At 38.4% G+C, this 14739-nt stretch overlaps 1 protein-coding gene across 3 annotated transcripts in view; it reads right to left on the bottom strand.

Moving 5' to 3' along the window:
* The window catches only part of LOC126299597 (exocyst complex component 1), a 267483-nt gene that overhangs the window by 221996 nt on the left and 30748 nt on the right, over positions 1 to 14739 (bottom strand). The window contains exon 2 of one of the 3 annotated variants that reach the window (XM_049991619.1): positions 5812 to 5958. The exons of 1 other annotated variant lie outside the window; for it this stretch is intronic. The gene's annotated coding sequence lies outside the window, so the exon portion shown is untranslated. Of the gene's footprint in view, positions 1 to 5743; positions 5959 to 14739 lie in introns of all 3 variants that reach the window. One more of the 3 variants, XM_049991618.1, reaches the window with a different exon arrangement.

A 14739-nucleotide genomic window follows, 5' to 3' on the forward strand; every position in this document is an offset into this window, starting at 1 on the left:
TCAGGCGAATGGAGTGGCTTGCCTGTTCTCCAGACCTAAACCCCATCAAGCACATCTGGGATGCTCTCGGTCGACATATCGCTGCACGTCTTCGAACCCCTATGACACTTCAGGAGCTCCGACAGGCACTGACGCAGCAAGAATGGGAGGCTACACCCAAGCAACTGCTTGACCACCTGATACTGAGTATGCCAATGCATTGTGCGGCCTGTGTATGTATGCATGGTGATCATATCCCATACTGATGTCGGGGTACATGTGCAGGAAACAGTGACATTTTGTAGCACGTTTCGGGACAGTTTTCTCAACTTATCACCAATACCGTGGACTTACAGATCTGTGTCGTGTGTGTTCCCTATGTGCCTATGCTATTAGAGCCAGTTTTCTGTAATGTCACGTTGTGTGGCACCACATTCTGCAATTATCCTTAATTTATGAGCATGAGTGTACTATGAACAATAGAATCTTCTCCACTAACCTCACTATAACCATCTAAGATACCCTCTTCACCGTTCTTACTTTTACTATCTAACTTAACATCTGCCTCCCTAGGTGCATGATTGGCAGGTTCACAAGCTTCAACATTAGATACAGTAAATTCCCATGTTGCATCTGCTACAACCTCAATCATTAAGTTACGTAATCCAAATTCAAACTTCTTGTCAGTTCTCTCCTCTCCTACTAAAACTTCATTACATATGCAGTAAAGACTTGTTAGTGACTCTACAACTGATTCTAATTCAACATTGAGTAACCTCCTTCCAATTTTGCCAATACATGCCAATGTTCATTGTCCCCCAAAGTATCCCATCAAAACATAGTTTATTTATTTCATATTCATCCTTGTTTTTATTTTGTTGCTTGTAGGATTCAAAATTTCCCCTCCTTTCAAAATCTCTTTTGTTAAAATTAGCCTGATTTCCTCTATTTTTCCCTCACACGAAAGTGACAGGTTCCCAATTGGATGATCCATAACTAATCTGATCCTTAGCACCTGTTTTCATATCCACTTTGGTTAAATGGTCTGTTATTTCCTTCCTATAATCTATTTCCAATTTCACATTTTCTATTTTTATTCACATTTCTATTATTCCCCCCCCCCCCCTCTTCCCTTCCATAATTACCTGTATTATTGAGGTTTTGATTTCACCTCCCATGGTGAGTCGATCCATACCCATTCTGATTAAAATTGTATCTATAATGGTCCGTCTAGAGTACCTACATAAATTGTTCAATAGAATCATCTGGCCCGCAAATGAAACCTCATTGCACTTTCCTACGTAATCCCCTCTTTAATGCATCCATTTGAGTAAGCGCATTAAATGGTTTATTTAGGTGGATTAATTGTCTCAGTTGCTTCTCACAAACGTCTTTCATACTACCATTATGTTCTTCATAATTAGGTGCATTTAAGAATTCACTTTCAATCCTAGCTTGTTCAGTTTCTGATAAGAATTTATTCAAAAACCTTTTTTTCAAAACTAGTGATCTCTGTAGTATTATATTGGTTTGCCCAAAATCAGTCATACCACTAACAAAATTGTCACAACAATGTTGCAGAAAATCAACTTGGTGAAATTTATTACCACCAGGAAAATTTTTGAATGGTGCATTGACACACATCCCACAACAGTTACTACTGAAACTTTTAGCAGCAAAAAGTTTCTTCCAATTCAGCTACATTTCTACAAACATTGCTTACATTATTATTACTAAACGCTTCCACATTGCTAGTTGTGGCTTCCTCCATCTTTATCATTAATTACCACGATTTGATTTTCCATCTCACTTTCTAAATTATTGATTTTATATTCAAGGTTTTGTTTTTTTGACCCAATTCTGATCATAATACATGGCTTTCATGTTTTAACATGTTATGCACTATTTGAAAACTTTTTGCAATTTTCTTCACTGAATCAGTAAAATTTGTCTTAAATTTAATGACTTCGCCTTCCAGTGTATTACCCCATGCTTCAGTTTGTCTGTGCTCTGACTGTACAACTAGTTTATATTTGCTGACATCCTCTCTTACTTCAGCAACTAAAATATTAGAATAGGGGCCACCAAAAAGTTTCCATTTGAGTGCGTTGCTGCAGCGTACATGCAATGTTGCACGAATCTGATGTGGGTATGTAAGCACCAACATAAAGGCAAGAGATTAATGTGGCATTCATGTCTTTCTGGCAAGTGCATGGTAAACGTGAACTATGGTGAGGTTATTAATTGATTGATTGACTGACTGATTGATATGTTTATTCATCTGTATAACAATACAAATTGTATGGATGTCATCAAATGTATCTTATGAACTAAAACATACATAGGTTCTTATGTTTACAATTCAATTTATTACCAAATGCTTCCAAACAGGACCAATGTGTTGTTATTCTTTTTTTTGCTGTTATATCGGTAGATATCTATCCGAGTACAAAGAACTGTAGGGGGCAGCACGTCTGTCAAAAACCACTGTTGTTGAATAGTGTGCCAAGTTCCCTGCTGGTCGTCATTCGGTACAAGACCCTTGTTGACCAGAGGGGCCAGCCTCATCAATTACATGAACTAAAGTGGGATGCACTCTAGCACCCTCCCTATAGTCCTGATCTCTCCCCATGCAATTATCACACCTTTGGACCCTTAAAAAGGGCCTTGAGAGGTCGACGATTCCTATTGGATGACAATGTGCAGCAGGCAGTTATGAACTTCTTCCTACAGCAAGACACAGTGTTTTACCAAACGGGTATCTATAATCTGGTGCATCGGTGAGACAGTTGTCTCAATGCTCATGGCAATTTTACCTAACTGGCATACCAATGCTGGTCTGTACAGCCTGTGAACAGAAACTATTTGATTGCCCCTTATATTTAAAATTTCGTTCCTCAGCTCTTGGTACTTGTGGCATCGATTTTACTGCCCAGACCAGTATTTAAATCATTTTTTGATGTCTCAAACCAATCATTTCTGCACTCTAAATGGTTATTTAGTTCAGTTTTTGATGTCTCGTTTCTAACACCACCTCCCCCCCCCCCCCTTCCACTCCCCCCACCCAGCTCATAATTCTGTTTACTCAAATCATTACTTACAAGTCAGTTAAAGTCCAAGGAATTACATCCTGCAGCCATTCACCCTGGTGGGGCCCTGCTCTGCGAATAATCAATGAAAAAAAAATTTTGGTGTTTCGTATCATATTGTGTAACCTTCAAAATAACATGTATTTACCGACAACTTGCAAAGCGTAATGGTTAAGGTACTGACCTGACATGCCACAGGTTATCAGTTCGAGTACTAGAAATCCCAGTGAAATATTTTTGTTATTAAATCTTTATCGAAATGACTTGGTTACTATATTTATTCAACTGAACTTTTTACAAACAACTTTTTTATTTGTATTCCTTTGTCACATCTTTCTAATCAACATAAAACTTTGTCAGTGCCCATATTTTTTTTCTTTTCATAATTCTTTTTCCATTTGAAATCTTTGTGCATGTGAATTAAATTATTTTATATATCTATCATAATGCTTAAAGGTTGAAACTGAAGATCAGTCAGCTAAAAAACAAAAGACTAAATGACTCATTTATATTTACTGTGCAGTGGTGTCAAGATTGTATTTTTCATTACAAGATGTGCAATTTTTTGAATGGCAATCATCTAACAAGCATTCTTATTGCACTATAGACAAAATAACATGGATGATGATTTAAATAAAAACAGGGATTATAAGTAAAACTAAATGCAAGCAAATTGAGAAATGGAAATAATGAATGCAATAACATGGACAAAGACATAAGACGATAATATGGAAGAAATTAAATCGAAGTTAATAGATAACAATAATCAATACCACATGACAAGGATTCCAAATGACGAAGACTGATAGGAAGCCAAATTTGAGCAAATGACGTACTTCATATTATGACTAATTTAAGGTACAAACGAACAGAATAAAATTACATTTAAACCAATTAATCGAATAAAAATAATGATCTAAGTCATTTCCATAAAGATTTACAAATAAAAAAATTCAAAGCACCTAACATGTTTTGAAGACATAAGCTTTTGCACGTGAGGTATATTCACACCAGTGATATTACAGAGCTTGACCACATTAGCACTCTGACGCCCAGACTTTGCCTGCTCCCTCGAATGCCCACAGGGGTCATTTTCACTCCTACCATTAAAAAAAAAAATTCTGAACTATTATTTCGAAATTTTAAGCATTTATTATATTTTAATGTTTACAAGATTTATAGCCATTTCAGATACACAGTTGTGAATAAAAAGACATATAAACAAATTTCACTGAACCTGGTAACACCCAAACAAGTGTAAGCAAGTGACAGGATTTTCCTTCTTCTAAATTCAAAATAATCTGAACTTTTCATGTGTACATAAATTTCAGTTACTTTATTGTTTTACACGATTGACACATTTTTATTCATTTTTCTTTGTACATTTTCCACAAACCATCATCTTACACTCACTGCACTTGGAAATAGTTTTATTACATTTGCAGAAGTTTAGAACTTAACATTTAAGGTGCTTCTGTGGCATTTTGTCTTCATATTCATTGGATTCTTTTCATACTTGTCTGTTGCCATACGAGGAAAGCAACTCTTAACATACTCAGAGCGTACTTCACATGTAAGCTGCTGAATAAAATGTCTTCTTTTGATCTTCCTCCCAGTAAGAGCCCTAAATATTACATATGCATTTATTCCTGCTAGATCACAGATATTGTAAGAGTGCATTGGCCTTCTTCTTGAGGAAGTATTGGCTGAATACTGCCTTGCCATCTTGTCTACTATGTCAACCCTAAATTTTGTTTTGTTTTAATAACATAGAGTTTCCGGAGATTTTTCTCATTTGTATTTGTGGTAACACTAGGACGAAGGGAAGACATTACGAGCACATTTTTTGCTTTCTTTCCTTGATAGACTGTCAAGGAAATATCATCATGTTTAAAACATTTGTGGGATACAGAGGACTCTTCAAGGACTTCAGAGCATGTGGTATCTCTCTTCTTGCTCTATTGTAGTATCTCTCTTCTTGCTCTATTTACTATTCCTACAATGGCGGTTGAGTTTTTTTTCAAATTTTTGGCTAGTTTGAGTGATGTGAAGTAATTTGTCTGTAGTGACATTTCTGCCTTTGCCCAGAAATCCTTTCGTCTTGGGAACATGCAGTATCCTTACCAAGATAAGGGAAGCCATCGAGTCTGTACTTGCTTTCAACATCTTCAGCTAACTAGTATTTTTGCCCATACTTGTCAGGCTTTAAAGCCATGAATTGTGTGAACAGGCACCTTGTTTTACTTGGAAAGAGCTGCTCCTCTACTGTTATGTCACTTCCAGGTTTGTAACACATCGTTCAGTTTTCTATTAATTTGTTCCAGACAGCAGAAAGCAATGCAAACTTATCATTCTGTAATTGTACAGTGTGTGTAGACTTCTCGTCAAACCTTAGAAATCTCAATCTCACAGAATCTATTTCTACTCATGGTTTCCACACAAAATGGTAGACCTGAGGAATCTGACCATAAGCTGTGAAGGTCTGTACTTAGTCAAGCACTCCCTCCACGAGAATAAATAATTGCAATAAATGCTTCTAGTTATTCTGTGGTCATTGACCAGCTGTCATTTCCTAGTACTCTGTGTGCGTCTGTTATAGTACATTCCAAGATATGTTTGGTTATATACTTGTCTATGAACAAGTGCCAAGCACTTAATACAAGTTCATCACTTACATTTCGTTTTGCACGTGGAGTAGGTCCAGGAGATTCTCTCAAAATATTGTGATTAGGAAGACTCCCACCTTGTGAATTAGGCACTGCTTCTATCCAGACTGTTTCATCAGGAACAACTTCTTTATGTCTTTCATCAGTTGATGAAGCAGCAGTCACTTGTTCTACACTCCGAGGAAGAAGGTTATCTCCTCTTCTGTTACATGATTATTCACGACCTGTAGAGCAAGAATAATAGAACAAATGTAAGAAAGCCATCATAAAACCTAAATTAAGCACAGTAACATTATATGTAGATAACAATATGATAATTATAAACTAGCAGCAGTAATAATAATATACTTACTAGACTGTAAACTTTCATTACTTTTATCTGAAATATCAGAATCATTAGTATGAGATGATTCATCTTCTCTTAGTGTCTGCGGTAAAAATTCTTCACTGAATCGTCAGAAAAAAGTTCGCCAGTATCTGAATCACACTCCATAACTCTTTGTAACTCTGCAAGAATCTCTTCCTCTCATACATACTCCTTCAGATTCATTTCAATCTGTAGCTCACAATCACCTTTGAAAGTCTGATTCTTACAAGGGAATGACGAACAATGGTGAATTGAGTAAATTGTTGTCATTTGATATGGCAATAATATGAACGAAAGTAAATTATTGCACTACAGAGTAAAGTAACCGAGGCTTGAGAAAGCAGGAGATAATTGTATGGCATAACTATAAACAAAATTATAGCTTTTTCTAAAGGGGTCAATATGTCCCCTGTGGGCGTTAAAGGTAAAACTGGAAAAAAGTGATCAACAATCAGACGAAATGCACTGTTTTTGAACATAACAAAAGTACATGCCAAATAAATAAATGTCACGAAAGTAAATGTTGCTTGAATCATTCTTCAAAGCATAGATAGCACTTAAAAACAGAAAAGGGTCATTTTGACCCCTCTGGGCGTTTGAGTGATAAAAATGTTACAACTCATACCATTATAGAGAAATTTGTTCAAGAGTGGCCAACAGCACAATAACTGCACTTTTAAAGACGTACATGACATTCATTATTCATTCCATTGTTTCATTGTAAGATCGTAATCGCAGCATGAGATGTACAGCTTCAAGCTGCTCTTATGAAGGACAGCCATCGATCAAGTGGGTATGGTATCCACGTGAAGTGAAGCCGCAGCCATCTGCACCTTTGTTGCATGACTGCTTCAAGTTGGTCTTCTCAAAGGGTAGGTTGTTGGTTTTATGTTTTGTGTAAGGTATGTGTTGACACTCTGGTTTCCAAGAGTTTGGGTTTCTCTTTTTATCTTCTCTGAACTCTCGTGTCACGCTCTGAAAGATCCTTTCTCTCAGCTTGCGTGCATCAGAATATGAGGAGGGTATCACATTCAGGTACTGGGTTTCTTCTTTTAATATCCAAATGAATGATGCGCATGAATGCTATCCACAAGAAATAAACATAAAGAAAAGGAACAAATGTTGCTTCTTCTGTTGTGGTAGCTTCTCACCACTTGGAAATGAAATCTACTTCGCAACAATATGTAACCATCAGTTTAAAATATAGAAAATAAAAGGAAAGAAAAGATTTCTCCAACAAATTACATAACATTTCTCCTTTGACTATTTACAGTTTTCTTGACTGGCGTGTATATATGTGGCTCTATCATGCTTGCGCTCCTCAACTATGTGTGAGTCGCTTTTCCGAACATGAAATAATACAATGTGGAATGACTCTCACTTTTGAGGTAAAGTGCAAATAAGAAATTTTTGGAACCACTGTTTGTACTTAGGATGTTTTTTTTTCAAATTATGATGCTTTCCTGAATATACAAAATGAATGCTTTGAGGTCTGCCAGTTGTAGCGTAAAAATGTAGTACACACACTGCCCGAGTAGCCACATGTAACTATTGTTCTCCGCGGCACGGGGCAAGTGCCAGCCCGAGTGTAACTCATTGTCAATAGTGATCGCATTCTCTGTCGTCCTGTTAATAATCAAAAGCTTTTTCCTCGTCCAGTTCCATATCACGATGTTCTCTCTACAAACAAATGTGTGAGCCAGTGTGTCTATAAGGTGACAATGGTTAATTTTATGCATCTTTTGGCCTGTGGTGATCTTCTCATTTAAAATGTCATACTATACATTAGCTATGTCCCACTTAAGAATGGGGTTGGTGATATTTGCCCATATATGTTTCATGTTTTATCCAGGTGTTTATTTCGATCAGATTTCCTAGCTGTCTCTTTGTCAGTTCAAAGTAAATACTTTAGAAAATACTTTAAGATATCAGGGTTGCTCCAAGCAGCATTGCCAACTTGACGGATTTCCCATGCAATTTGACGAAATTTCACGTTGTGAGACGGGTAAAATTTAGTTTTGACGTTTTTTTAAGAATAATATTAAAAATGGGCTTTTTTGGACATTTTTCTGGTTTCATTTAATTCTGAAAAAAAAAGTTTCTGACAAGGCGACCCTCCATACTGTAAATCACGGATTTTGATGCGCTTCAAATATGTTGTAGAGGCACTTACCCTGAGTACCTGGCTATATGGTTTTTTAGTGACGGGCCTTGGTTTTTGAGAAAATCGATTTTGAAGTTCATTGTCCGCTCTGTATACCTGTAACATTACATATATTTCCAGCAAGTCAGCGTACCGCACCGGTAAAGGTTCACGGCTACCGTTCTGGAGGTACCGTGTTCGAATCCTGCTCATGTACTAATTTTTTTGTTTTCAAAATCGACAAAATTTTTCAATTTTATTTCAAAGGATATCAACAAACAGTGTAAAGTGTGCGAAATTATTCAGATATATTCAGTTATTAATTTTTTCAAATATTCATTCCGTTTGCGGTTCGCAGTTGGAGTTCCAAATGTTCGTACAACAGTCGCTTCTTGTATTACCAGAAATCGATCTCCACCCATTATCGTCCCCTCTCCCATGAATACCGTTAGCCGTAACGTGAACCCCAGCTCCTAGGCCAATGAGGATGCGAGCTGCATTCCTTTACGTTCGCATCTAACTACAGCGTCAGTTTCTCGCAAAGCGTCTCTAGAGCCGTGTGCTAGAAAAATTCTGTGAAATGGAAGAATCAAGTGTTTCTGCAGTAGTGCAGCCAGAAGTCGAGGAGTTGAACGAAGAATCAAAAGGCGAAATCACAAATGCCATTAAATACGCCGAAAAGCTACTTCGCGATTTGAATCTCGTAACGAGTACACCGTAATCTCTGCCAATTCCGTTGCAATTGGCGATGAGGTATGTACCGCAATACAGGATCTCTTGGCCGAAAGACAGATCATTATTGATTATGAATTGATAGATTTCAACTAAGAAGATGAACTGGAAGAATATGATTCTAACCACAAACGAAATATTTGAAAAAATTAATAACTGAATATATCTTTGTAATTTCGCACACCTTGCACTGTTTGTTGATATTCTTTCAAATAAAATTGAAATATTCGGTCAATTTTGGAAAAAAAAGTACGCGAGCAGGATTCGAACACAATACTTCCAGAGCGGTAGCCATGAACCTTTACCACTCCGCTATGCTGACTAGCCGGAAATATATGTAATATTACGAGTATAGAGAGCGGGCAACGAACTTCAAAATCTATTTTCTCAAAAACCAAGGCCCGTCGCTAAAAAACCGGATAGCCAGGCACTCAGCGTAAGTGCCTCTACAACATATTTGAAGCGCATCAAAATCTGTAATTTACATTATGGAGGGTCCCCTTGTTAGATAAAACTATTACGAATGCAAATCTTTGTGCGCCTGCAAGCGTGTGCCATGGATGTATTGCACCAAAACTCGTTAAGTTTTACTCCGTGTGATGCAAAAACGGGCTGTATTTCTGATTTGTTCGTTCAAATTAAATAAATGAAGGATATATCAGAAAACTGAACTGAAAATAACTTCTTATGAGAATAACTTCTTAGATGTCCTTCCTATTGAACAATGTACAGGGCTACTTTTTAGCTAACAGTATCAAACATCTCTGATGATTGGCAAATTCAGAAAAAGCAAACATAATGCGGTGGCAAATGGCTCTAATTTCTGTTCTAAGCAAAGATACAGTAGTAGGTAAGAGTCCCATATCCACGAACTGAGCGTAGGTAGCAGAAGCAGAAATCCTCAAAAGCCACGATAGTGGAGATAGTATGCTATTGCCCTTCTCCGACCTGTTACGAAGTGTCGTGCGTGTTTTTGTACTTAGGGGATGACTGCGATGAGTGCTGGTACTGTGTCGTGTTGGTGTTTTTATGCATGAGGAGGTAGAGGTTGAAACTCAGTGCTTGCACATAGCGTAATTCTTTCGAAAAGCATGAAGGGGGCCACCGAACTTAACGTCCCCATCCGATGGACGAATCATCATCAACAGTGTCGTATGTCTTCTCTTAATGAGAGATGTGGAGAGGTTTGGAATTTAAACCCAGGACATTGGCGCAAAAACTGGCGATCAGGAAGTTTAACCTACCATCTCTCCTCCCCCGGCCGGCCAAATACTGGCAGCGAAAGTATCATCCACCATCAGGATTCGAACTGGCTTTAAACATACGATACGTGCCTCTAGCACCAGCAGCACACTAACAAAAATATGCTTTGCTCTACGAGTTACTGCAGCTTATTCTGGAAAATATGCTACGTGGAGTGGTGGATTGCTGGGGCAGAGAGACGGGGGGAAGAGGGGGGAAGGGGGAGGAGAGAACAAACACCATTGCAAGCCCCCAGTGCAGGCAACATAAACCTGTGTTTTGATCTTCCATGAGCTCCTGATAACCGGCTTTCTGAGCTCAACATCTCACTCATTATGAAGGGATGCTGACTCAGTTTTTCAGGATAGCAAATGGGAACTTGCAGAACAGAAAATGGCCCAAGGATCACCTGTGTGTGTGTGTGTGTGTGTGTGTGTGTGTGTGTGTGTGTGTGTAGTGAGTGAAGTGTTATGAAACAATGTGTGTATAGTGTGTGCAGTGACTGATAGTGAAATATGAGTGAATAGTGTGGCATTACATTATTTAATGAGTTATTTGTAAATAAATTATTGTGTACCAGGAGTAAAATCTAATGATTGTCTCTAACTAGAAGTCTGTAAATATATGTGTATACGAATTAGCTTATTGTAAATTGATCTAAGCTTGTAAATACTTTGACATGTGCTATATCCTTGTAAAAAGAGATCTACGGATGAATAAAACTACTACTACTACTAAATGGAGTAGAAGATAGCCCCCGTGATGAGCCAGCAAGCGCATCATCACGCATTTTCGTAAACATCACAATGAATCTAGAGCAAAAAAACACAGACAGCTCAGCTCATCAACGATGACGACGACAGTGCAGTCAACACCGGATAATGGTACGCTGCGGCGTTAGCAACGAGCATCTGCAAGTCACTAGGGCACGAATTCTGCGGCTGCTGCGGACTTCTACAGATCGTAACTGGGGAGCTGCGTACCAGGTTAAGGACTACAGTGTCGTAGTAAGTTACTGTGTGTTGAACAAATAGCATGTAATGCTCTTTTTGTTTGTTTTTACGACTGGCTGAACATGTCTGAGAAGCATGTCAGGCGGTATGTACGACGATTTATAAAAGAATGGTGAAGTAAAAACAATTAAAGGATTGGTTGTTCAGTTGCCCGACCTAATGGTGCGCGGTGTAAATATTGCCAATGCAACCTGAATGTGTGTGTGTGTGTGTGTGTGTGTGTGTGTGTGTGTGTGTGTGAGAGAGAGAGATATATATATTTACTTCTGCATGGAAGACGTGAGGAAAATTTAAAAGCAGTTGAACCTTTTCCCGTCTTCACGACAGCCAACGTTTCCATTTCAGTCTGTGAAACATACGTACGAACGTGCACTGCTGTAGCTGCTCTTACATCGTTTGTAGATAATCACTAACTATGCGATTAGATCCGTTGATCACCTTTCAGATCTAACCAAGAAATTATTTCAAAGTTCTGACCATGCATCTCTTTTACGGCAACACCGCACGAAGAGCCCTGCTTTGATCAGGAACATTCTCTTCAAGCACTTTAAATCTGAACTACAGAACGATGTTGGGAATGAACATTTCAGCCTTGTTATAGATGAATCTACAGACATTGCTGTCTCAAAACTGTTGGCTGTGTGCATTGTAAATTTTTCAAAACAACAAAGCTGTTGAACTAGAACAGGGGCATGCTGGATGTATTGTTAATGCAGTAAAGTCATTACTTTCAGACTGTGGTATAGACATTAAACAAATGAGAAGAATTGGTACGGATAAAACCTCAGTAATGGTGGGTATTAACAATGGAGTTTTATCAGAAACTGAAATGTGAGGTCCCTAATATTGTATTGATCCCCTGAGTTTGCCATTCAGTTCAGTTAGCAGTGTCCTCTGCTGCCCAAATGCTGCCAAGGAATCTTGAATCCTTAATTTGTGAAACTTATTCTAGGTTTTCTAAATCTTCTTCTCCACAAGTCATGTATAAGGAGTTGTTTAAAGCATTAAATGATGCAGCCGAACCCGTTAAAATTATACACCAATAAGACACAAGGTGGCTATCGATCGAAGTTGCTGTTAATCGCACTTTAAGTCAGTGGCTTGGACTGCAGACACATTTTGAAATATCCCGACATCTTCTGTTTCTTAGACCAACATCAGAAGAATGTCACAAGGTCAATAAATCATTCCAATCAAGTACTGCAGACCGTTCAAAGCTACTGCAAGACTTAGTACTTCTTATTGTAGGTCTTACGAGGCAGATTATTGTCCCTGGTGTTGAGGGGGCTTTACTAACAGTAGACGTTAGAAAATACAAATCCCCTAATATTTATCTTGGCCATGAAGTAGAGGATTCATTGTTAAATATGATGAAAGAACAGAAAATTAACGCAGAAAGCGAAAAAGTTTATCACAGTTGTTGTTGTTGTTGTTGTCTTCAGTCCTGAGACTGGTTTGATGCAGCTCTCCATGCTACTCTATCCTGTGCAAGCTGCTTCATCTCCCAGTACCTACTGCAACCTACATCCTTCTGAATCTGCTTAGTGTACTTATCTCTCGGTCTCCCTCTAAGATTTTTACCCTCCACGCTGCCCTCCAACGCTAAATTTGTGATCCCTTGATGCCTCAAAACATGTCCTACCAACCGATCCCTTCTTCTAGTCAAGTTGTGCCACAAACTTCTCTTCTCCCCAATCCTATTCAATACCTCCTCATTAGTTACGTGATCTATCCACCTTATCTTCAGTATTCTTCTGTAGCACCACATTTCGAAAGCTTCTATTCTCTTCTTGTCCAAACTAGTTATTGTCCATGTTTCACTTCCATACATGGCTACACTCCAAACAAATACTTTCAGAAACGACTTCCTGATACATAAATCTATATTCGATGTTGACAAATTTCTCTTCTTCAGAAACGCTTTTCTTGCCATCGCCAGTCTACATTTTATATCCTCTCTACTTCGACCATCATCAGTTATTTTACTTCCTAAATAGCAAAACTCCTTTACTACTTTAAGTGTCTCATTTCCTAATCTAATTCCCTCCGCATCACCCGATTTAATTTGACTACATTCCATTATCCTCGTTTTGCTTTTGTTGATGTTCATCTTATATCCTCTTTTCAAGACACTGTCCATTCCGTTCAACTGCTCTTCCAAGTCCTTTGCCGTCTCTGACAGAATTACGATGTCATCGGCGAACCTCAAAGTTTTTACTTCTTCTCCATGAATTTTAATACCTACTCCAAATTTTTCTTTTGTTTCCTTTACTGCTTGCTCAATATACAGATTGAATAACATTGGGGAGAGGCTACAACCCTGTCTCACTCCTTTCCCAACCACTGCTTCCCTTTCATGCCCCTCGACTTTTATGACTGCCATCTGGTTTCTGTACAAATTGTAAATAGCTTTTCGCTCCCTGTATTTTACCCCTGCCACCTTTAGAATTTGAAAAAGAGTATTCCAGTCAACATTGTCAAAAGCTTTCTCTAAGTCTACAAATGCTAGAAACGTAGGTTTGCCTTTTCTTAATCTTTCTTCTAAGATAAGTCGTAAGGTCAGTATTGCCTCACGTGTTCCAACATTTCGACGGAATCCAAACTGATCCTCCCCGAGGTCCGCATCTACCAGTTTTTCCATTCGTCTGTAAAGAATTCGCGTTAGTATTTTGCAGCTGTGACTTATTAAACTGATAGTTCGGTAATTTTCACATCTGTCAACACCTGCTTTCTTTGGGATTGGAATTATTATATTCTTCTTGAAGTCTGAGGGTATTTCGCCTGTCTCATACATCTTGCTCACCAGCTGGTACGAGTTTTGTCATGACTGGCTCTCCCAAGGCCGTCAGTAGTTCTAATGGAATGTTGTCTACTCCGGGGGCCTTGTTTCGACTCAGGTCTTTCAGTGCTCTGTCAAACTCTTCACGCAGTATCGTATCTCCCATTTCGTCTTCATCTACATCCTCTTCCATTTCCATAATATTGTCCTCAAGTACATCACCCTTGTATAAACCTTCTATATACTCCTTCCACGTTTCTGCCTTCCCTTCTTTGCTTAGAACTGGGTTGCCATCTGAGCTCTTGATATTCATACACGTGGTTCTCTTCTCTCCAAAGGTCTCTTTAATTTTCCTGTAGGCAGTATCTATCTTACCCCTAGTGAGATAAGCTTCTACATCCTTACATTTGTCCTCTAGCCATCCCTGTTTAGCCATTTTGCACTTCCTGTCGATCTCATTTTTGAGACGTCTGTATTCCTTTTTGCCTGCTTCATTTACTGCATTTTTATATTTTCTCCTTTCATCAATTAAATTCAATATTTCTTCTGTTACCCAAGGATTTCTAGCAGCCCTCGTCTTTTTACCTACTTTATCCTCTGCTGCCTTCACTACTTCATTCCTCAGAGCTACCCATTCTTCTTCTACGGTATTTCTTTCCCCTATTCCTGTCAATTGTCCCCTTATGCTCTCCCTGAAACTCTGTACAACCTCTGGTTCTTTCAGTTTAT

This window comes from Schistocerca gregaria, chromosome X (assembly GCF_023897955.1).
Source record: "Schistocerca gregaria isolate iqSchGreg1 chromosome X, iqSchGreg1.2, whole genome shotgun sequence".
Taxonomy (NCBI): Eukaryota; Metazoa; Arthropoda; class Insecta; order Orthoptera; family Acrididae; genus Schistocerca; species Schistocerca gregaria.